This window comes from Nipponia nippon, unplaced genomic scaffold (genome assembly GCF_047370975.1).
Source record: "Nipponia nippon isolate SJK-2023a ecotype South Korea unplaced genomic scaffold, ASM4737097v1 scaffold_1, whole genome shotgun sequence".
Classification (NCBI taxonomy): domain Eukaryota; kingdom Metazoa; phylum Chordata; class Aves; order Pelecaniformes; family Threskiornithidae; genus Nipponia; species Nipponia nippon.
The window spans coordinates 47480318-47504215 of record NW_028262290.1 but is presented as its reverse complement, the minus strand read 5'-3'; the positions used below and the strand labels follow the sequence as shown (position 1 = coordinate 47504215).

General features: G+C 42.3%; 1 protein-coding gene across 25 annotated transcripts in view; it reads right to left on the bottom strand.

Annotated features, from left to right (window-relative positions):
* Positions 1 to 23898, bottom strand: part of KLHL14 (kelch like family member 14) — a 136579-nt gene that overhangs the window by 95902 nt on the left and 16779 nt on the right. For 22 of the 25 annotated variants that reach the window (XR_015703968.1, XR_015703958.1, XR_015703959.1 and 19 more), the window contains 4 exons: positions 10412 to 10545; positions 6998 to 7180; positions 865 to 950; positions 600 to 747 (listed from right to left, as the gene is read on the bottom strand). The gene's annotated coding sequence lies outside the window, so the exon portion shown is untranslated. Of the gene's footprint in view, positions 1 to 599; positions 748 to 864; positions 951 to 6997; positions 7181 to 10411; positions 10546 to 13284; positions 13404 to 23898 lie in introns of those variants that run through there. The other 3 variants (XR_015703944.1, XR_015703939.1, XR_015703952.1) reach the window with 3 other exon arrangements.

The window sequence follows — 23898 nt, the reverse complement described above, 5'->3', positions numbered from 1 at the left end:
AAAAAGAGATCTTTAGAACGCCTTTATTATCTGTGCTTGTAATATGAAACATATCTCCACACAACTGATGTTTTGTGGGGGACTTTTTGCAGATTTTGTTGTTGCAATACACACTGATATCCTGGCACAGCTCAGAAATCAAGTTACATGCAGAGTATCTTAATTATTGAGAACAAAAATAAGTGTCAATTCTGAACACCTGCCCCTTTGTCATTGAGACTGCTGTCAAAAACAGAGCTTCGGCTGGCTCCCCGGTTTGGGGCACAGAAATTGCCTTTATGCATGTCATCCGGCCTGCTGAACTCTCAGCAGTCTGCATTTCTGCCACTTGCATTTCAAATGGTAGAACAGAGATGATAGCGCTCACCAGAGCCACCTGTATGTGCATGGGATCTCTCACCACAGGAAAAGAAAGTTCTCCTGGGGACCTTCCAGAAACATAAAGACTACAGGTAAGCTGGATCGTTTTTGCTGGGCAACATGCCATACTAGTTGTTTGGACAGGTCTGAGCACATGGGTCCCTTTTGTAGTACAAATACAGTACAAATAGATGAGCAACAGCAGTAGTGGCTGTTAGCAATAGCGTTGCTACTCGTACCAGACATGTTGTATAATCCATCCTGAAGTTTCTGACGTGGAAGATGATTGTAAGCTCGCACTTCTGAAGGTAGAGGTGGCATCACAGCAGCACTGTTCCTGGAGCACGGATTAACTACTCACTCCATCCATTGCAAGGTAGTGTCAGTCTAGGGGTAGGGCAGGAGAGGAAGATTTCAGGAGGTTGCGGTGGTGATTGTTAGAGCCAGGGCTCACGAGTCTGGACGTCTGGATTCCCACCACTGGCACACAGTGACTGTACCTACACTGGTTTGCCTACACTTTGGGGTTAGGATCTGGGAACTATCCAAAGTTCGCAGGTGCCTTGTTGTTCCCTGAGGAGGCCTTTTCCCTGGAAACAGAGGAGATGTGAGGCATTGCAAGGAGCTGGGAGGTAGAGAGATCTTAAATCAAAAGTTATCTTGGGTCTAATAATATAGATGTAACAACCTTGACCCAGGTGCATCCTTTAATATCTCTGTGCTTCAGTTAACAAATGCTAAAAAGGGTTTTCATTAGTGCAGTCCAAGGCTCTCCCAGCTTGTGGTCCATCGTCCCTGCTGAGCACATCTGCCCAGCTCCACCCCCAGCTGGGTATTTTTGAATGTTTACTATTACGCTTGCTCTGCCAGTGGCTGCTGCAACCGTGTGGCTCTAGGGAATGGCACAACTGGCCCCAGAGGTGTCCTGGTTAATCCGTGCTTGCCTAGTGCTTTGAGATTCCTCCAGGAATACTGACTGTTTTTATTTATAGACACAGACATGTCATGAAGTGTTGTTTCTATGCCTGAATGTATGCAGAGCAGAATTTTTTCTGTAACAAGGAGTTGTGATACCATTATGTATTCACACTTTTGCCCCGCTTACCCAAAGCTCTGGTGGGCGTGGACTGGGAGCTGCTAAACAGGACCCTAACTGAGTGAACATAAGAGCACTGAAAGACAAACTGTTCTTCCTTCTCTCCCAGTCCCCAAAAAGGCAATAGGGTAAACGACATAAAAAATAAAAAAATCATTCAATGTAATGCTGTGCAATCAAAATGACATGAATGAAGTTTGTCGAAAACCAGTAGCTTCTGAAAAATCAGAATATAAGGTATTGCCTCTGAAAGAGTTATTAAAATAACTTTGGGGGGGCAGAACTCAGAACTGTTAAAAGAAGCAGCTAAGCTTGGGGAAATTGCAATCTAAAAGCAAGGTGGATTAAGCAAATCCTTCTGTACAGAACCATGCTACAACTAGGAACCCTGTAACCATCACTTGGAAAAGCTTACGCTCTGGGACTTGATTTTCAGGCACATAATACTAGCTTTAGTGATTGTGTGTGCAGTGTACTCCCAATTAAGGGATACTCTCTTGTGCTTAAGTCCATTTCTGTTCAGGAAAGCATTTAAGCATTTCTTAAAGTATATTCTTAAGTGTTCTCTTGAAAGGGAATGCCTTCCTGACATGGGACATGTGTCTGCATTCACCATTCAGTTTGGCTGAATTTTCCCAGTCTGGTGCACACAAGACTCATTGCAAAACTAGGAGGAGGATATGTTGGCGGCAAGTGGCACCACGATTGCTCTAAAGTCATGGTGAAGCTTTGTAAGGAGCCATCCCCAAGCGGGACAGTGCTCCATCCCAGTTGCTTGGTTTCTTGAGGCAGCATTTTGAGACGCACAGGGGAAAGGGCAAGCTTCAGAGCAACAGGAACTAGCTGGATTGCAGTGGCTAGATTTAGAGTATGTTTTTGTACTGAAGCAATGCATAATCCATAGATTTAACGTGGCTGTCACAAGCCCCAAGGGAGCACTAACAGTTTTTAAGGGAGAGAAGAGTTGCGAAAATTTTTTAATTCCCTTTCAAGCCAAGTATGCTGACAGAGACTTCTGTTCTCCATCACATCTAAGCACTCTGGGGACAGAAATCTTTCCCGTAGTGCTCCATTTCAACTGCCCCAAGATTGTCTCCTCCCTTTGGATGTAGCAGAGAGGACTCATTGGATGTTGACTCCCTCGTGAGGAAATAATGATTTAAAATAAAATGTGGCGTTAACTTTGATTACCAAGATACTTATTCATTAACATAATTTTGGGGCACAAGTTAAACATAAAAAAGTAAAGGAAATACGAGTTAAGGTTTACAGTCTCCCCTTGCTTTACTCCATCTTCCTAAGATAACACAGAGCACCTTCTGACCTGGCTGCTTCAATAGTAGGGCTGTGCTTAAATAGTACAGTCTTGTTCTGCTGCAGAGGGGAAAAAGGTGATCTCTCTACGGAGATCATGTATCATCGCTTTCTCAGTAACCAGACCTGTTCACCATTGTGAAATACTCAATGTGCTGCTTCTCCCCCATGCTCCAAACTCCATTTTAAAAGTCAGGCCCTGCTAACTCAAGTTAGCTTGTTTGCTGAGATTAAAAAACAAACACAAAACATGGAGACGGGGCTTCATGAGATTAAAACCAGGTAATCTTTAACTTTATGTAGCCAGTGAAGGTCAAGCATTATTCTCCTAACTGGTGTTGACCCTCACTAGTGGGCAAGGGTGATTTTGGTGAACTCCAGTAGCAGCTCCAACTTAACTCAACTAGCTACCCAGATAAACAAGGACCTCGGTCTTGTCTCCACTAGGTCCAACTGCAAAATAGCAACCTGAGGTTAGTGTAGCATTGTAAAAATATACTTTTTCTTCAGGGAAGATATAACTTTGGTAGCAGATACTCTGAATGAGGAGAAAATGGGAGCAGGCAAATAATTCCCTTCCTTTGCTAAAGTGTTTCTCTGCTTCTCAGCAAAGTGGACAGTTGTGTCCAGCTTCCTGGTTCGAATCTGGCCCAGGCAGTAGAAACCAAAAAGAAGTCATCACTGAATGGCTGGCAAGGCTCTATGTGTCACCAGCCAGCTGTTTCAGGCCAGCATCTAGTTCACATAATAAAAACGTCCTCGTATTTGGCTCTGAGTGACATTGCCTTGGAATACGAGCAGATCATCTGTGGTCTGCTTTGGCGTGAAGGATATGCCAGCCGTTCACAGCTGGAAATTGTTCTCCCCTCACCTTTTCAAATATTTCCAAGGTGCCAAATGGGGAATATGAGGAAATCAATACTAGCTCTATTTCTGTTGTACCAGAGGATTAAGAGAGCTGTATATGGGAGGCAAAAAAGCAGGTATGAGGGTAGATATGATTAATTCTAAAAAAAGGAGATGAAATGGAATAAACCGATACTTGATGTCGGAGCCCAGTCACCAGAACTCCATCTCATTTTTTTTTTCTTTGGTTCAAGTTGCCTGGGTGATTTTCAGGTACCTATTGCTCACGAGATAACATCTTCCTGTCTGCCCAATGCCTCATACTCATTTACACCAAGGTATACATAAACATCCCAAATATCCTAGGACTGAGAAACGACAGCAGAGAAAAATGAAAAAGGTTTCCATTTTAACTTCGTTCGAGTACAGCTCATCAGCAGACAAAGGTTCATTGCTGATGTAAAGGGATGGTCCTAGTGGACCCAGCCCTCGCTCACACAAGCTATGAATCTGGTCAGTAGTCTTTTACCGATGATAAAACAGGGAGACAGGCAAAATGAAGAACATCCCTCTGCTGAGAAATTTCATTTTTTAAAATTAGACATCTTTTAGTTACAAAAGACTGCAAAAGTGTTCAAAATAATAAAACTTTAGGATTTCTGTGCTCCTTATCTCAAGAATAGCCGCAATGATTTAAAACGAATATGATTAAAAGGACATTTATATATTGCACCTTGACTTTGGTTTCAGACCTGAATAGATTTTAACTGCCAAGCGACAAGCCCTTTAAAATGGGATTAACAATGGAAATTCTGGCTTTTTTAAGCTACCATGGCGCTATTATAACATCCAGGCTTCTTCACAGCCCTTGGTCCACCGTCAAGAACTCCCAGTGACAGACACCAAGACTAAAGCTAGGGCAGTGACCCGAGTTATTTTGGAAGTTACAGCTCAACATATAAGATTTCATGCAGTAGCTCTGATGACAAAAAACGAATTTACCACATGGAATCTCACAACATATTGTGCGGTAACTCAGAAAATAACTTGGGTTACCGTTGCACGTATATATATATAATATGCATTAACAGCATTTATAGACACTGATCTATTAAGTCATTTTCCTACACTACCTTCAGACCTTTTGTATGAAGCAGAAAAACCATCATTAAAGCTATGGTTTGCCAGACAATTACTTTGTCAAATCTCAAGAAATTGCATAATAAATTGTATACATGCATCAAACATGAACAGCAGAGGGGTATAACAAGCTGTGTATTTCCAGTCCACTTGTTCTTTCATCTAAACAGTAGCTTTTGTTTTGAAGAGTAATCCTATATTCTTTTCAAGGCATAAAATGTGCATATACACTTATCTATCAAACTAAGTAGAAATAATTGAAACACTTAATATGCACAGTAATAAAGAAACGCACGAACAACTTCATTATTAATGTCTATTGATTATTTATGTTTTCAAATAGGCAAATGTAGCTACTAATATTTTATCATGTTAGTCTATATGTGCATTTTGGCTTTACCTGTTTATTGGCAAATTTACTATCCACATTATGGGTGTTTTTATTGCTGTACACTCATTTGCTATGCGCATAACTGAGGTCAGTTTACGAACTGACTAGTGTTTACTCAATTTGATTACTATGTAACATTGCTGAGACTATTCCCCCCTTGGAAAATTAACTGTACAAGGAAGCCCAGTAAATCTTTACTTAAAAATTCCAAACTTCAGATTGATTTCAGCAGTGGGTCTGTATTGATCTAAAAAGCTTTGCGTTCCTAACTAAAAACTAATCTTTATTTCACCCTTTAGTGACTGCAGCCATAAATATGTTCACTCGTACTGGAGTTTAGTAGATTAATGGTTATTGGAGATTGTGGCTTCCAACTGAGGTTGGTAAACCTTAACCTTTGGAGGACAACATGAAGGCATTTACCCCTTGTCATCTGTAATAGCTGGGTCCCTTTCTGACAGTTACCTGAGTGTTAAAGAGGAGGCAGAGCAGGGGATAGGAAATAAAGTACCAGTGGCTCACTTTAGCTATTAATCACTTATTAGACTGACCACTGTATCTGGACCTGACTCTTCTTCTGATGTAAAGGCATGAAAATGAAATAATTTGTTTCATTCATTATACTAGAACTCCAAAATTTCCAAGCCCTAGAATTAGTCATGTCTCAAAATTAAGAGACAGAAGTATCATTTCTCCTATTCTCTTATTTCACCGTGTTTGTGGGAGATGCTTTATGTCAGTCAGGACACATCTTTCTCACTGTCTCTGACAGAGGATTTCTGAAGGCAGCTGGCAGGAAACATTACCTTACATTCCACTGCAATGACTTACTAGTTATTACCCAAAACATAATTACACTAATTGTTATAAAAACTGTAATTGCATTAATGTCTTAAAGTAGGGTTTATTCTGGAATGTCATGTTCTGAAATAGATGTCAATTAGCACTTAAGTTATGAACAAGCCATCCCTACAAAACTTTAATTCACTCAAGCCAGCTTAAGTTACTCAAGAAAGTAATGTGAGGGTGGAAATTATTCCCACATGTAAGGACTGAAAGATCTGCCCTAACTTTTCATTAAAGAGAATAATGATTATTGAGAACATAAAAAAATTATTTCATTAGCAATACAGAGAAGGTTTCACTGGAACACGAAATATACAAAACGGTAGATGTCAAGTGATTATATTAACAGACACAATTCAATATCCATTGTTCCAGAAAATATACTGAGCTTAAAGAAGAGATTTCTTCTGCAAGAAATATTGACTCGAGCCTGCCTAAATTCAAGGGAGAGATTTATTCTTCATAAGCAGGTACCATCTTGTGACAGTCACTTCTGTAATTATTCCCATTTGAGAGCATAAGGGATACTTGTGTCAAAAAGGGCGCCTGGTTTTTTGGAAACTGATCTTATTTCAAAACCTTTCTTTCTATTTCTATTAATTCTTCTACTTTTGCAAATCAAATTCCCAGGAAGGGAGATTGCTTTTGTAATAACATAGAATCGCAGTTGCTGGCAGCTGTTGCAAATGATTCTAGGCAATTTACATCCCTCGAGACATTTCCCCAACATCAAGGTAATCAGGGCCAGTGGGATATAATCTGGGAACAATTCTAACAACAGGTTTCCCATCCTGGACCAAAAAACACAGTCCCAGGGGACATGCAGATCGCTTCCTGTGCCTTGACATTCACTCCTGACACTTAGCTGCAAATTTTGCATCTGTTTTGTTTATTAAACTAAGAGCATTGATTCAAACATTTAAACAAAGGTAACGAGACTGTAGGAATACCGAACATCTGCTAGGCAGAACGTTGCCCTTATTTTGCCATTTCATTTGTCTTACCTTTTCCTTGTTCCTCCAGTTCTCTCTGACTCATCTCCCAGTTTCAGACTGCGATAGATTTCACCCAAGCAGGTAAAAAAGCACATGGGGTGGGACCCCGCTGTTTGCTGTCCTCATTGAAGATGGAAACAGGATTTGTGGGGGTCTTCTACAAGCTTTAGCTAACAGCAACAACTGTTGGGGCTTTGTAAAGATAATCTCAGTTTTAATAACAAAGCATTGGCTTTCTTAAATATATTGGTTTCTAGAAATCTTTGATGATCTGGACTGAAGTTTTTTTCCCCTTAGTTGGCAAAACAAGACTGAAAAATGTCACCGAAGTGGAGAGAGTGGAAAGAATAGAAACTACTTCTGCTGCAGGAGGCTGAGCGGACAAAAATATGCCTCTATCTCTCCACCAAGCATACTTGGAGAATATATGCAAAATGGTGGCAGTTAAGAGTGTCCTAAAAACATTAGCTCATTAACCGTCCCTAAAAACTTTGTGTCATATAAATAAAGTTGCAGTAATTGCAGATATCTTTTGATTGCACTTGGGGTGAAAAGAACAAATTTCCAGTTCATGGCCAAATGCTAAGGCTGATCTCTCTAGTTTACATTTAAAACCCGGTCTGAATGCACATGTATTTGATGCAGCATCGACAGCAGGAGCAAGAAGAATGAAGTTAGTCTTTTTAGCCCAGCATAAAGCAAGAAAATGTGTACCGCCGTGCACATGACAGAAGAGCTATTGCCTCTCCCTTCAGCACTGGCACCAGCATCTTTCCGGCATTTGGGAGACACCTTTATCTGTCTGCATGGGACTGTCAACCTGAGGAATGGAAGGAAAAATGAGTCTGCCTCTGACTAACATATTCCTGCAGCAAGGCAGACCCGGCAGTTGTCCGAGCCACCACTGTAGGGTTAGTGTTGACAGGAGAACTAAGCACTGTAGGGAGCAGTGGTGACAGGAGACCACCAAGCTCATTTCTATAAAATCGGCTTTGGAAAACAGTCACTGGGCAAGGAAACCAGCTCTAAATGCTACCACGTTATTGGGATAAACAAGTGTGATGGATCAGTGGGATAATGGCTCAAAACAACAGAAAGGAGAGTACGGAGCTGATGTTTTCTGGCTGGGAAAGGGCTATATGGAACTGGCATGCTTTTTGTGAGGAGGACATGCCCACAGAACATCACAGGCATCACCAAGTGAGGGGGAAAATATTTGTGGGAACCTTTGTTAAACCTGTGGGAGGTCATCGCTCATGGTCAGCTAGCTGAGATCAAAGTAGGGCCACCTAGAGAAAGACTGCTGTTCTCCTCAGAGAATGCCAAGCTGCTTAGAATATTATAGGAAAAATACAAAGAAATTAAAAATGACCACATCATTTCACACAGCGGTAAATATGTCATAAGGATTTTTTATCACATGGACTTGATGCACGTTGGGCAGTAAGAAAATAGATTTGATCAACAGGAATAGCTGCTCTACAGCTAATATGATCTACTGAGTCACAAATCCTCTTTTTCATAATGCTTAAATACGGATTTACATGATGGACCATAACAACTCCAAATGCACCATTTATGTTTATCATGTAAATAATGATGAGTTTTCAAATTAGAATGCAGATCAAAATAGCACGCTAGTTATTCAAATGGCTTCTTGGTTCAGAAACTCACTTTTTGAATAGTTCAAAAGTATGAACTATTTAGACTGTGAGCGTACATTACTGAGACCCAGGTGAGTAATGTGCACATGAAAGTGGTGCTGCTGAACTCGGTAGGTTTACTCAGCTGTATAAGGTTACTTATGGCTGCATGCACCTGCAGGAGAGATGTCAAAGTCAGTAAGGACACTTTATTTTTTCTTGTTGACTTCCAAGGATTCTGTGAGCTGATCACTAAGATCCTATTAGCATTCACTATTTACTGCAAGGGGAATAATTTCTGTGTCCAAAGCACATGCAGTGTGATCACTAGTTTGCTAATTTTTCTACCTTTTTCTTCTTCCACAATGCAGTACTTTAAAAAAGGCAAGAAATCTTGCCAGGATCTTGTTTAAGTGCACGCACCTTCAGAAATGCTGTGCTACCCTCTCTCAGCCTGCCTTTTCATGCCTCAGCTGCATACTAGCCCTCCAGCTTGTGTGTGTATGCACAAATGTGGGGATCTGTGGGAGTCAGGATAGGTCCTTCATTTGACATTTAAATCTTTAATAGTTAAGCAATAAATTGTTCTCCAGATTGTCCAGTGTTGCTGGAAAACAGACACATTTTCACCTTCGATACTACGATCTCAGCCAGGGGTAGCTTCTGTAGCTCTCCAAGGCTAAAAACCCGTCTTGTGCAAAAGGCCAGTACAAAGGTCTTACAAGTCAAGTTATTCAAGTCCTCCCTCAGCCCTGAAAATTTGTCATGATTGCTGTGGTTTGCGGCTGACAACAGGCTTTGGGCTGCCTCTCAGTAGAAAGGTGAGGTCTAAAAATAACCAAGGCCCGAGTGTTCAGGGGATACTATAAAGCCCAAAGGTTATTTGGCATTATGTTTTCCAGTTCTGTACCCATCTCCCCCTAAACAGACAGTCCATCCCCTTCTACTTCCTCTGAGTTAATTATAACTTGCATTGAGTAGTGTCATGGAGAGAGACATAAAAAGCAGCAACACTAATAGTACTCAAGGGGAATTTAGCAGCTCTACAGCAGAACAAAAATCTCCCAGCAAAGACTTGTGGCAATAAATGAGCCAGTTTGATACCAGTCAAAGTCCACATGCAGATAGATTTATTTACTCTATATTGGCCATGCTTTTCCAGCTTCATGAGATATGGATATTTCTGCAGGAAGGATTCCACGTTTAGATTGAGAGGTAGCATGTCCCTGTAACATAAAGCATTCCCTGGCCACTGCACCGGTACAGGGACACTGGAGTTCAAATGAGTTTTTGCAAATCCCCAAGAGGGGAAGAAAAAAAAGACAGGGACTTGGGCACTGCTTGAAAAGAAATATTTGGACTTACAGCAGAGTTGAGGGGGGGAAGAGGGGGGGATCTCACTGTCTCTGCTCCTGTTTGAGACAAGTCAGAGACAGCCAGAGGCAACCAGTGTATGAACGGTGCGACGTGAGGGCTTCCCCATCTTGGATGCTCCCAAGCTGTGCGGGTGATCTGGGATCACGGGCAGAGTGTAGCATGGACATGATGCAGGGAACAATGCAAAACATGTCTGTGGTGCCAATATTGAGTTGCTTGCTTGTGCTTAATTTATTTATGCTGGTTTAGCTGTCAGGCAAATTTTCAAGGTCACTAGTGCCTTACTCAAATTGGCAGCTAGAGGGGACAATATGAAGCTACTTGCAGCTGGAATCCCAACCAGCCCATCTACTTCCTTCCTCTTGGTTACTACTAGCTTGTCCAAAGGATCATGTTCTTCTACCTTAAATTCAGCTGCAGTCCTCACTCCTCCCTCTCGCTCTCTCGTGACCCCTCTCTCTGTCTCTTCTCAGCAAGTGGTTATCAGCCTTCTCCTAAATGGTCTGAGCATCCTTCTGCTCTTCTGGTAGATTCCACCTTGTAGGAGAAAAGTAAACATTTTTCAGCAAGAGGGCTTACACAGTAGCAGAGCTATAGCAAGAACTCACTGGCATCATTTAACTACATTTTACTTCAGAATTTTCCTTTGTGATGGCTAAAGTCCTATTTGTAAAGTGTGCTGACCATGTTCCTTGGTAAAATGTGAGCACAATGAAGCCAGTGCTGTGGACCCCATCCCAGTTCAGAATCTATATCTTTGAGATATCTACTTCCTATAGGATGTCTTCACATAGCGAAGGGCTTGTACTCATGCTGTGAGCTCATGCCCATGGCCTGGATCAGACACAACTGATAAAAGGAAAAAAGTGGTTCTAAATCTGCACTTCATAGTTGTCCCCTAACACCAAAACAGGCTTTAGTATTTAATTCTTGAAGGCTGGAGAATATAAGAATGAGCTCTAAGGGCTGGAATCTGTAGCCTCCATTTGTTTTTCAGACTGCCTGTTTTTAAGGCATACCGCCTGTGCAGAGTAGTTGATAGGGGAGCATGGTCTGCCTAAGGAAACTGTAAACCATTTCCTTCGACTAGAGCAAAGGCAGCAGAAAGATTTTCAAGCCATGGATCTGTGCGGAGTCTGACTTCATTTGTATGTGTTTCCCTTCTTCTTTGCAAAAAGATAAAAATTTTCTCTTGGTACTTAAAGGGCCAGTTTCTACAGCAGTTAAGAGATCCAAATGATTGCTCCAAGTTTTCCAGACACTCCATAGACTTTTATCCAGATGGAAAAGACAGATTTATACAAGAAAGTGCTGAAAACTCTGATGGTAAGGAGAAAATGTAGGGAGAAAAAATTTCCTAAATGCTGATTAAACACAGAAGTGCACAAAAATTTACCATGACTTCCCATCCCTGTCTTCAAGTCAAACTGAACTTGTTGACTACCACTTGGTCATCTTCAAAGGTTTATGGAAAATAAACAGACTCCCTGTGAAATTGCACTGAGCAAGCACCAGCTACAGAGCTCCCTTCCCCCATCACCTTTCTGCACCATTGCAAAGACTTACTTAATGATTTACATTGTTCAAAGAGTCACTCAAGCAGGCAAAGTGGAATTCCACCTGATCGGTAACATAGGGTACTTCCTATCTGAGCTGGTGTGCGAGCTGTTTGTCAGCTCTCCTAACATGCGAAGAGCTGTATGGGAACTGCTGAGGTGGCTATAGGCTTTAAGGGCAATAATCTGCTTTTTTTTGCGATGGCGTGAAAAAACCACCATAGAGAATGCCATTAAGACAGGGGGCAAAGTGAACGTAAGCACACCAACATGTTATCCAGCCTCAATGGCACATGGTACATTGTCTCCATTATCAGACAAAAAAACCTCACAAGAGACAGAGATCAAAGGGTTAGCTTTTCAGTGATCTTGTCATGCGGCTTCTTAAATGATAATGTAAAGGTTTTAAAAAACATTTACCGTAATTTCTGCTAAGTGTCACAGCCTAGTGAACCATTAAAAGTGAAGCAGCTCACTGAACCGCATGGAAGTGAACAGATGGAATTCCACCCTCCCTCTGCTCCAGAGCCTCCTCAAACAATGCAAAGTCTTCTTTCAAATCTCCTCCTCTGAGCTCATTACCCAGGGCAAATATGTGGCAGGTTCTACTGCCACAAAGGCTGGGGCTCGCTCTTCTCTGCAGCCGGGCTGTGCGGTAGGATTTAAAACAAAAAAAAAATTTACACTGGTTTCTACACTTGTGCAATCCCTTCTTTGTTCCTCACTTTATACGGATGCTTGGAGAAAAGGAGGACACCCCGATTTGAGCTTCCCAGGGTTTTATGGATCACAGTCAGTCTTGTTTTTTCCAGACTGCACTTTAAAAAAAAAAGTAGCCATTTTCTTTGGGAACAGTTCTTTGTGCCTCTGTAGCTCTGAATTTTCTAGAGAGAAGGACGTAGCCCCAGCACCACTGCTGCTGTTGCACTTATTCCTGCTCCTCTTACATCCTCCTCTCTGCTTCCCTGCCTAGGCGACAAGTAATTCTGCACAGGTATGCATGATCTTGCACTCTCCCTGGTAATTTTTTAGAGCACTTTATGGGCTCATGGAAATTTGGATCATTATCGCAGGGCTGAAATTTCCACCGAGTTTTGTGGGTTTTGTGAGCACAGTGTGAACCATCTCCTCAGGCCAGCTTACAGTAGAGGCTAGTAGGGGTCCTGCAAGCTCCAGTGGGGCAGCAGCTGCAGGGAGAGGAGGCTGTGGGGGGACATAGGGGATGCTCAGTGTTTGGTAGGTGCCAAAGTGTTTGAGGAGAGACAATTCATGCAATAATCTCCAGTTCCACTCAGGGCCATCCTCACTCCAAGGAGTCTCACTGATGGATGAAGGGTGACATGCAAAGGATTGATCTTGCTCAAATTTGGACACCTTTAGCATGCCAGCCCAAAACTGCAAGGGCCTTATCTACAATTTGGGACACCTGGTAAGCTTAATTTGGACTGGGTTCATTTCTGCAACATATAACTGGACAAAATCTACTACTTTTCATTTTTATCTTTGAAGCTAAAACCACAATTTCTGCCAGTCTGTGGGTTAAGTGCCTGACTCCTCTCTGTCCTGTACCACGTTTACTTCTGTGTAAAATTCTGTCGAATATAATATTGTTTCTAATTCCCACTGAACCATGGCAATATGGTCCAGAAACCATCCATGATTCTCCTCAGTCTGCTTTCGCCTTTGGCCTTCATCATAGAAACCTGGGAGTGGGGCTTACTGTGCAATTCAGCCATTAGAAGTCCTTCAGACTATGAAAACCAGAAACCATCTGTCTTCAGGATTCATCCACACATAGTTTCAGCATTTTACAAGGAGGTTCACCCATGTGAGGGCTGGTGTCTCCCAAAAAGCCCTTTTTCTGTTATCAACGGTCTTGTGTTCTGAGGGTACCTGGTGAGAACAGAGTACAAAATTCATAGCTGAAGAAAAAAACCGCTTAAATTGGTCCTTTTCTACGTTCTGAGGCTGTTTGTGAGTCATCAGTGCAGCACAGGAAAATTCGCCATTTTGTCCCCAGTTAAGCACGCTGGAAAATAAGAAGAGTTGTCTTGGAGCTTGGGTGCTAGACACAAGGCCTGCTTTGAAATCTGGGATATAAAAAGCACCCTGGCATCTTGAGCTCTCCACTTCGCAAGGTTGAACTGAAATAAGTAATTCCATCCTTTCTGGATACTGGAGAAGGTTGGAGTTCAACTTCATGGTGTGCCTGGCTGGTGATGTGGGCTGAGAAATAGAGGGCTGTGGGGAAGGAAGGAGGAAGGCTCTGGCACCTCCTTCTCTGGGAGAAGCAGCAATGCCTGTCACGGGCTCTGTACAGCAGCAGGAGACGCTGCCAGCTGAACAGCACATCCCTACAGGGGCATGAAGTGCTGCTCAGCCAGGCATGGCCAGCCCCGTCTCTGCCTGGCCGGGCTCTCTGCTGACTGCAGCACGCTTCCACCAAGGACATCCTGTTTCTCCCCAGGAAGAGGCAAAGTACGTCCCTCAGCACATTCCCCTTACCCACCACACAGCTTCTTGTTTTCACAAGCTTCTGCTGTCTGTCTGTCTCCCTGCTGAGGCTCTTACTAGGCAATGTCTTTGGTTTCCTTCCATGGTAAGGTTTAGCCAGGTGACTCTGGCCCTTGCACCGCTTGTTGAGGAGAATGAAAAGGGTCCTCTCTGGTGTGACAAACTGTGGCATTCAGGAGAAGATACAGAGAGTTTGCTCAGAAATGGCAGCTGAAAACATAGGTAAACTGGGAAGGACCGAATTAGCTTACTGGGAGAAGTTGCTGCCCCCCTCAGCTGCAAGCTGCGGCCATCCGAGGAGAGGCAGAGTACCCGACTGTGTCTGTGCGAGGCTGTTCTCTGTGAAATGAAATGCATATGCTCGAACCACCTCTCTGATCATTTGACCATGCCCTTGGAGTAATTTGTATGGATCAAGACGTACTTCTTCCTCTTGAATCTTCTGGGTTGTCATGGCAGGTGAGGATAACCACCATGTTGCCAGGCTAAGACCCTGCACCAACTCTTACGCACCCACTTCTAAGTGGTCTTCAGCACCGCAAGCATGGGATCAGACCTTCTGCACAGCAGTTGTTATCCTGGTTTCCAGCAGCCATCAGTTTCCTTAAGGGCACATTCCCTGAATAGCCCTAACTCGTATCCTCACTCTGCTGCAGCCACGGGAACTGTGCTCTGAATGAAAGGCTGAGCACTGGTCCTTTTATTTGTGGAAAGAGATACGAACGAGTGCTCCATGTTTCATTATCGTATTTCTTTTTTTTTCTTCTTCTTCTTTTTTTACCATTTACATTGCATGCATACACTTGAGCAACTTGGCTTCAGTCTTGATTGAAATATTTAATGGATATTATTCATTGTTGGTATTCTTTCAATGCTGTTCTCATTCATTTTAAAACTGCCAAACCTTCCCCTTTTTCAAGGATGCCTGGCCTTTTAAATAAGGAAAGCATTTTGATACCTTTATTACATTTTTTGAGGTCACATTAGCTTGTTTTTGCTATCATTTTGACTTTGATTCTAATAAACTGAATAGAAATAGCAGTCTTTCCATTTCTTAAATACTGCATGCTTTTCCATTATTGTCCACAAACAGTTGATTCCAATCAACTTTCTTCAACTCATTCCATCCTCAAAATTATTGTACTCTTATAACCATTCACAAATATTTTCAGAAGTGTTTCCAATTTGATGATATTATAACCTAGCCCTAAGGGTTTATTATCTTCTATATTATTCATTTCACCTAGTTTCATTTCCTTGGACTAAGTCCAAAATAGCCCCTGGTCTTGTTGATTGCTCCTCAAACCGAAAAAACAGTTTGGTACCACACTCAGAAACACGCATCCATCCTTAATGACTCCGCTACTGCTATGCCCATCAATGTCAGTATAATTGAAATTCCACTATAGTCACTGCCTCTGCCTTTTTACAGCTTACCCCTTATCTATGTAAACCTTTCCTGATCTACTACTTTGTTTTAACCACTTCCCAGGTGCATGCCAGTTTTCTTCTTGGATTGTTTCATACCTTTAAGAAGTCCTTATTCATGCTTCACATTTGTCATTTATTTGACAAGCTGAATGGAAAAGAAATAGCATTATAAGGAGCACATTACCTATTTCTGGATTTCCCCTCAATTCAGGAGTAGGGCATGTCTTAGAGCATTTGCCGACTGTGGTGCTCAGGTGCAAAAGAAAGTGGAGAAAGTAAATAGAGGGAAAACACTCCCCCTCCATATTTAAGTCATATACATCTTTTCTACATGCAGTTTTTCTTGGGAAATTCTGGTGGTAAAATAAAGCAGAACATTTAGGATGCTTCAAATAATACAACTCTCCTCCTGGTGAGCAAACCATGAGGGGGCTTCCTGACCCTAGCAATGTTGCAGTGCCAGCAGAGAGAAACTACTCTTCCGTTGCTTAGGCATACACTGAGCCTTTCAGAGCCTAATTTGGCTTTTTATATAAGCAGATCTTCCTTAAACAGAATTTTGAGTTAGTAATGAACCCTTTACACTGTAATTCTGGGGAAGGTAGAGCCTTTCCCCTTGTTTATTAAAAAAAGTAAGTTTTACTCTTACATGGCATGCTGAGATCTTGGATTATAGAGATGGGTGGGTAGAATAGTTTACTTCCAAAACTGCATAATCTCACTGATGATACTGCTAAGCCATGTGAGATTTTAAAGGGTACCTGGTGCTGCTGAGACTCACTGAAATGAAACTTTCACAGGCCTTGAGGTCCCCTGAGTGCTGACCTTATCAGTGGGTAGACTGAGAGGACCCAGAGGTTGCTTAAAAAAGCCAGGCCTCACTGGTGAGGATACATGTAAGGTAAATACCAAACGAGGTTTAAGGGCTTGAGAAACCTCACTACGCATTGCTACCCGTGAGCAGAAAGACTCTGGTGTATTGCCAAGACGCCCAGCCGATTGCCATCCTAACACATCCAGCCCACAGTCGCGGGAAGACCGCATCCGCTCTTCTGAACAGGGATCCCGCTTCCCCAAGGGGCCGAGTCCGCTGAGCCCTTCGCTCACTCCCTTCAAAACGGAGCTGGGCAGTGGCTCGCAGGGCCGAGCCGAGACAGCTAACAGCGTTTCTTTTGTCTGGGTGCCCCTACATACACAGGGATGCTGCACCTGGCAGGTATTTCCAGTGAGCAGCTCGTGCCGGGGTGCTGCTTTCTCACCATCTCAGCACCTCTGGAAGTTGTTCGTGAAAGGATTACAATGCCCGTTCATTTTTCATATGCCTGCCAGCTTAATATTGTACCTAACCTCACATTTGGGCATCGCCCATTCTGCGGTGCATGTCTAGTGTTTATTTCAGTGCCTGTCAGAGACCCAGGGTTAAAACTATTGGAGGTCCAGATGACATCTGGCTTCTCAGCTCCTCCAGAATATTGGCTGCAGTGTTTATCAGTGCATTATTCATCAAAACTGATGATGCAAAGTACAACATGCTGTCTGCAGCTCAGTGTAAGAGTGGAAAGAAGTTGGCAGAAATGCCTAGTGTTCTGTGAGCAGCATGTAATCAATAGTCTGGGTGCTTGTTCACTTTATGTTGATGACTATTCCCTCTGGTACGTCTTTGTATATTTTTGGGTTCTCTGTATTACCAGCTGTGCAATTTTTCTCTCTCTTTTCTTGATACCAGCCTTGATAGAACAGAAGGGGCAACCTTTTGTGCAGTAGGTGTCAAATCAAATAAACTATTTGCACAAAGCCTGGAAATGAGAGTCAGATAAAAAAGATTTAGTTGAGAATTTCCATGACAGCCTGTTATTCCTTTCTTTTTCTTTTTTTTTTTTTTTTTTTAAAGAAAAGGGAAGAGATGAAATGTAGTAGAGGTAAAAACTGCTTTAACTGTCATTAAGGTTTCAAACTGAATTCTGCTTTCCAGGTAAGGTACATCCAGCAAGAATCCGGAGACGTCAGTGAAGTTACTCCCACTTACACCAGTGTAACAGAGCAGAATGTGAATGCTTATCTTTAATGCAAGAACTTGCAAAACAATAATCAGATTCTCAGCTGGGGTAAGTTGGCAAGTTTCCATTAAAGTCAATGGACCTAGGCTGATTTACACCAGCTGACGATCTGCCCCAGTGTCTGCCATACTACACACTGCTTATTTATTTTCAGTGTTAGACCTGCATGTGAATTTGGTGCTACAACAACTGAAGAACAGTGGTAGGCGAGTCTTATTAAAAAGGTATATTGCAAATAAGAACAACATTATTTTTCTTACAGATCTTCCCTTAGCATGTGTGTACCAATCTGCAAAGTCTTACTATTCCTGTCCAATGCAAAAATGATAAAGAAGAATGGAACTAAAAAAGGCTCTTTCACTTGTGACCCAAAGCAAAATAGCAATTTCTGAAATTCTGAAATAGAGACTTAGCACTAATTCTCCTAAACAAAACATAATGGAAGCAAAGCAAAACAAAACCTTGCCACCTCATTTAATGGCTCTTCTTAGAAGGGCTGTGTGATTTTTCTTTTCCAAAGGGGTTCACAAATGTGTTTTAGCTGGACGTATGTGGATCAGTATGCACCGTGGCAGAGGGAGGCTGTTGTTTATCAGTTTTCTGCCATTCTCCCAAAGCCACGGAAGGCCAAACTGTGCATGGAATGAATATGACTGCTGCTAAGTCTGAATGGTGGGTCAGTCCCAGAGTGCCATTTAGCCAATATGCTGTATTTTTATCCTTGAACAAGACTACTGAGAAACAGTAAGTGTTGGTATGGCTGTCTAGGTAAGAGGAGCTCAGATTAGAAAATACAGGAATGTAAACAGCTTATTTGCTTGTTCAACAGAGATCCTCTGTTGTGCTTTCAAGACTAAGAAACGTTCTGTAGGGTGTCTAAGAAAAAAAAAAGGATGGATGATGAGTTTCAGACTTGAGGATATTTGCCTCAGCAGTATTACTGGAATTGAAGTTGAAGAGACATTCATCAAGCTGTGTAGACTCAATAGGTACCATCTACAGCTCTTCTGTCACAGCATGTGCTCTTCCTGCTTGAGACAGAGAAGTGAAGTAATAACTTCAGCCCTATTGCCATAGCTAAGTAACCTTCCAAGGCTCACTAGGGTCACAAATACAGGCCTTAAGGGGTCACATGGAGATGTGAGGAATATCAGAGGGTCTGTCTTGTACCTACTCTGTCTTGGGCACTTGGAGACATTTTTTCAGTAGCTGCAGAATCCCCAGTGCTGGGACCAGAGAAAGTGATGGGATAAGAAACATCCTCCCACTGAGAAGGAAGGGAAGAGATTTTGTACTTATAAAGGTTCTGAGTGTTAGGTCAAAAGACAAACTGTCCTTGAGGATGTGCAAGACTGAGGGAACATGGGTTATGCTGGAGTTGGTATCTCTGCCTTGGCTCTATTCCACATGCTTTCTGCAATATGTGGAGTATGTCCTGGAAGCATAATCTTTCCTAGAGGAGAGTTCTGATTAGCTCGTCAGACTGACCTGCTCATCTTATTTGTCTCAGTTCAGTAAGCATGCTGCTAAGCTCAGGCTTTTTGGATCTCTCTGAGTCATGGGGTGCTCTGGCACAGCAGATCTAGGCTGGGAGTTAAAGAAGTGACAATGCTAGAGGCAAGTGATTTTCGAGAACCACAGACGAGAGGAGGAAATAAAGAGTGAAAGTGGGTCACTACTGCTATAGACTGGTGTTCAGATTTGATTTTGATCACAGCCTGTCGCCAAATTGTGCCACATTTATCCTTGTCCCTTAGGGGACTATGGTACCAGAAGATCTTGCTGTGGGCAAGAAGAAGGAAACAGTGTTATTGTGGTTACCCATAAAACATTCAGCAAGGCAATATTTTATTGCAGTGACTGTTTTGCCTGGATGCAGACTGAAGGATTTGGACTGGAACAGTAAAAGAATTTGCTTACAGTCGTGTAACAGGTCAGGAGTTGGGTCAGGCCAAGGACCAAGACCATGTGATGTGGTGTATCATCCTGTAATCATTAAACCATTTGTCACCCCTTGCTCCTGTACTTTGCAGGCTTTCAAAGGCTGAGCACACCTTCAACAAAATCAGACGACTGAAAGCCCATCATGAACCTTGCAGCCTGTAACTAATGGTCTATGTTTGTATAGTCCCATGGCTGTCTCCTCTCTGCAGTGTTGTCTGACCTTCAGTGAACCCCTAGATCTGTGTGACATCCTCCTTTCTAGGACACATATTTGATAGAAATATTAAGAATAGTGACATCTGAAATATCCTCATTTACCTCTAAGTTGGCACCAGAGTCATGCAGGGATGCTTATGTATTCAAAATACTTCTTATTCCAAATAAAAATGAAAAGTTCCAAACCGGAGTGCTTGCTGGGATGTGGGATTGGGTTGTTCCGTTTCTTACAGAAAAGAAATTTTTTAAAAGCTCTGGTTTAACAAAGTGATTTACGTGGGCAAATGGGTAGCTTTGGGAGGCTGTGGGTTCACACATTCAGAAAATAAAGTGGGAAAGCTAGTGAAGACCTCTGAGGCATTTTTTGTAGGAAGATACCAAGTCATGGAAGTAATATATTGTAGTGGAAACCTGCTCTGGCAGATGTTCTGGTCAGATTCATTTCAATATAACTTCTTCCAGGGCTCTTCAATATAACTTCTTCCAGGGCCACAAAACTGATCAGAGGGATGGAGCACCTCTCCTATGAGGAAAGGCTGAAAGAGATGGGGTTGTTCAGCCTGGAGATGAGAAGGCTGCAGGGAAACCTTATTGCAGCCTTTCAGTACTTAAAGGGGGCCTACAAGAAAGATGGGGACAGTCTTTTTAGCAAGGCCTGCTTCCACAGGACAAGGCGTAATGATTTTAAACTAAAGGAGGGTAGATTTAGACTGAACACAAGGGAAAAATTTTTCATGATGAGGGTGGTGAAATACTGGAACAGGTTGCCCAGAGAGGTGGTAGATGCCCCATCCTTGGAAACATTCAAGGCCAGGCTGGATGGGGCTCTGAGCAACCTGATCTAGTTGTAGATGTCCCTGTCCATTGCAGGGGGGTTGGACTAGATGACCTTTAAAGGTCCCTTCTATCCCAAAGCATTCTATGATTCGATGATTCTCTTCAGGGGACAAATAAGACTCGACCATTGCCAGCTGACTGGATCACCATACCGCAGTGTTACGTTGACTGGACAGCACCACCAGCCCAGTGTGGAGAGCCAGGATTAATTTTCATTCCCTTTTTGTGCATGGCTTGTATAGCTCACCAGGGCAACACCCTATGCCTGGCATTGCTCTCCCATTCCATGGGAAGCTGGAGCTTCCTCAGCATCACAGTGCACCAAGGATTACCAAGTCATCTCCCATCTAAGTATGGACTGGGCCTCTCTGCTTGGCCACTGAGCCTGGCTGGGTGGTAGGACAAATTGACACCATGCTCAGCCTGCACCATGGACCAAGGCCATTTGCACCTTCTAGCAGCTGCATCAGCCTCTCTACCAGGAGCAAGTGCCACTGCCTGCTTCAAGTTTTGAAGGCTTTTCTGTGCAAGAGTACCAGTAGACACTCACTTAAATAACTGAAAACAGGCTCAGAAGGATGACTGAAACATTTGTCTTCGTACCTATGACATCCTGCCTAAACTTTTCTCTTCCCAAAAGGGTCTCTCTGCACCACACACAAGAAAACATTTTCTCTTCTTCACAGATTTCCAAATTTGCCAGGTTAGAAATATTGGGCTGGTGCTTTGTACTAGGGATGTGAGTACAGACTATCTCACGTGCCTGCTCACACACATACACATGTATATGGGCACACAAATCCTCCAAGTCAACAATATCTTGAATGACTAGTAGGGTCATAGCTGCTGTTTTCTGAGGATTAGTGAAAGGTAGTCAGGAAAAGGATATTCCTTTCCACACTGTTCTGGTTTCAAATGAAATCTGAGATAAATTTAAAGTAAAGACTAGAGGAAAGAAAACATTTAGCTTTCTAGGACTCCTACTGTCAACTTCCATCTCAGATCCCCCAGCTGGGCTAGCTTTAACATTTAAACAAAATCCCAGTGTCGGGGTTTCCCAGTTTTCACTTGTCACTTGCAGTCTGACTCCATTTAGTGCTGTGCTCTATCCACAGCTGGTCACCACCTCTTTATTCATTTCTGCCACTTGCTAGGAAATGCTGCTCCACCCGACATCTGCCCTGCAGGCGAGGGACTCCTTCTCCTCCCACCTAACCTCCTCCCAAAGCTGACTGCCAAGCAGTGACAAAGAGGTGCACAGCGCCCTCCCCAAGTGCACATCTCTTTCCCATCACTTCTGAAGCTTTCCACCACACCTGGCCCAGGAGTGCCCACCTGCGGCTTGTGATCTGGACCAAGTTTTCTGCCCAGCATCCCAAGGTCCCCCAGCAGCTCCCCAGCAGCTCTGCCACCCCCTCCCTGCCGTCCCAGCCTCCCCGTCATAAACTTGTCCATGTGGTTTTGGCTTCCCCCGTTGTGTTTCATGACACCTGGTCCACCTCCAGACTGAGAAGGTCTGAAGAAAAAGAGAAGTGAAAGGTCGTTTTGTTCTTTTTACACTTTATTGTATATAATATCAAGTTTTGAGTTAAAGTTCAGAGTAGCTCCTGCATGGTATAATCCAATTGCCTTGCCACTGATAATAGTCACTAATCCAGCTCCAGGTGAGCTAAACATCAGTTTCCAAAGGCGCGTTTATCACACGTGCTCTAAAATGAAAATGTAGCTATTATTCTTGCTAGACATAAATGTATCATTTTAAACATTACCACCACGAGACATTTGCTGTCCAAATGCCCACAAGAATTTTAATTGTGAGAAAAAAGCTGGCAAAATTATTCATCAATATTGTGGTGTCCACAGTCTTGGGTCAAATCCTACAGTTCTGTAGTTAAAGAGACTCCCATTTACTTCAAAGTGGGAACGTGACTTAATGAATTGAACATACATGAAGCAAGGCCCTTAGAAATTGGCCCTTTGGATATACTTTGTTTAATTATTTTCTAATTATCTAAAATATTATCTAATATAATCTTTTTTTAAAGCTTCTCATAAAGCAACCAAAGTTCATTATGCTACTATTAGCATTAGAATGACTTACTATCAATAATAATGTATTTTGGAGGCTAAAATGAAGTCATCTAGCTGGTGAAATACTAAAGAGACCCTTAGGGAAATGAGGTCATACATAGAATTTTGCTACAAGAGCAAGATTTTTGAGGGGAGTAGTGATTTTGAGTGACTCAGGTTTGGAAATTCAGAGCATCTATTCAGTAAAAAAAAAGGCTAATTAAAGAAACTAAATAATCTAATCGTTACTTACTTCAGAAAATATGAGCCTATTTCACCTGAGGAGGGAGGATGTAAATTCCAAATACCTGTGACATTTTCAGGAACTTTGTGTGTGATTAAATAATCTTATAAGAATATTTCTTATGTAGGAGTGAAATTACATAAGAAAAATTCACTCAGCAAAACCAAACAAACAAAACCCCAAAGCCATTTCAAAGGTTTCTGCTTTCAGTGGCATAGCTGTAGAATGAATCAGCATTAAAAAAGGAAGAAACCTGAGCTCCTTTCCTTTTTTTTTTTCTTTGTAAACCAATCAGTTTGGATTATCCACTTTTTAAAAAGCATCTGCACATCAATTGCCCAAGCAGTTTAGAATGCCATAATCTCATTTTGTGACCAGGATGTGAAATCCAAATGTCATCCAATTCTATCAGTAAATGACATTATGGTGCCTTGTGCTAGATGTTGCGCTATATCAAAAACTCCCCAGCTTTTTTGTCATTTTTAAACACAAAAATATGTAAGAGAAAACAGGTATAAGGATTTATTTTATAGATTCATTAGAGAGGTAGGTGGAATTGGTTTTATCAGAGACTGGGGGAAGACAAAGGGATTTTTAATTCAGTTCAGAATATAAACTCTGTGTTGGGCAGTAAGTGTTGCAGGTGTAATATTTCATATGTACATTTTTGACACGTGCACTCAGGTATTTTCACCTGCAGATCTGTAGACACAGTTCTGTATGGGCACAAATGGAGTCTGCTTGAGGCACAGTGGAAAATTTATCCCTAAAATATTGATTATTCTCCTGGTTGTTAAATCATTATTAAAGCAGGTTGGAAACTCGTTTGCAGTCTCTTCTAATACTACTAGTGTCACAAATGACATCACTTTTTAACAAGATGGATGTTTCTAACGCTGGGCTCAGAAATGCCAAGTGGAATTAGCAACTTTAAAAAAATGCATTTCACTGTTTATTCATGGTGACAAGCGCTTCTCGCACTGTACTTTCATGCTACTGGCCTCCGTAATGTGGCTGAAGT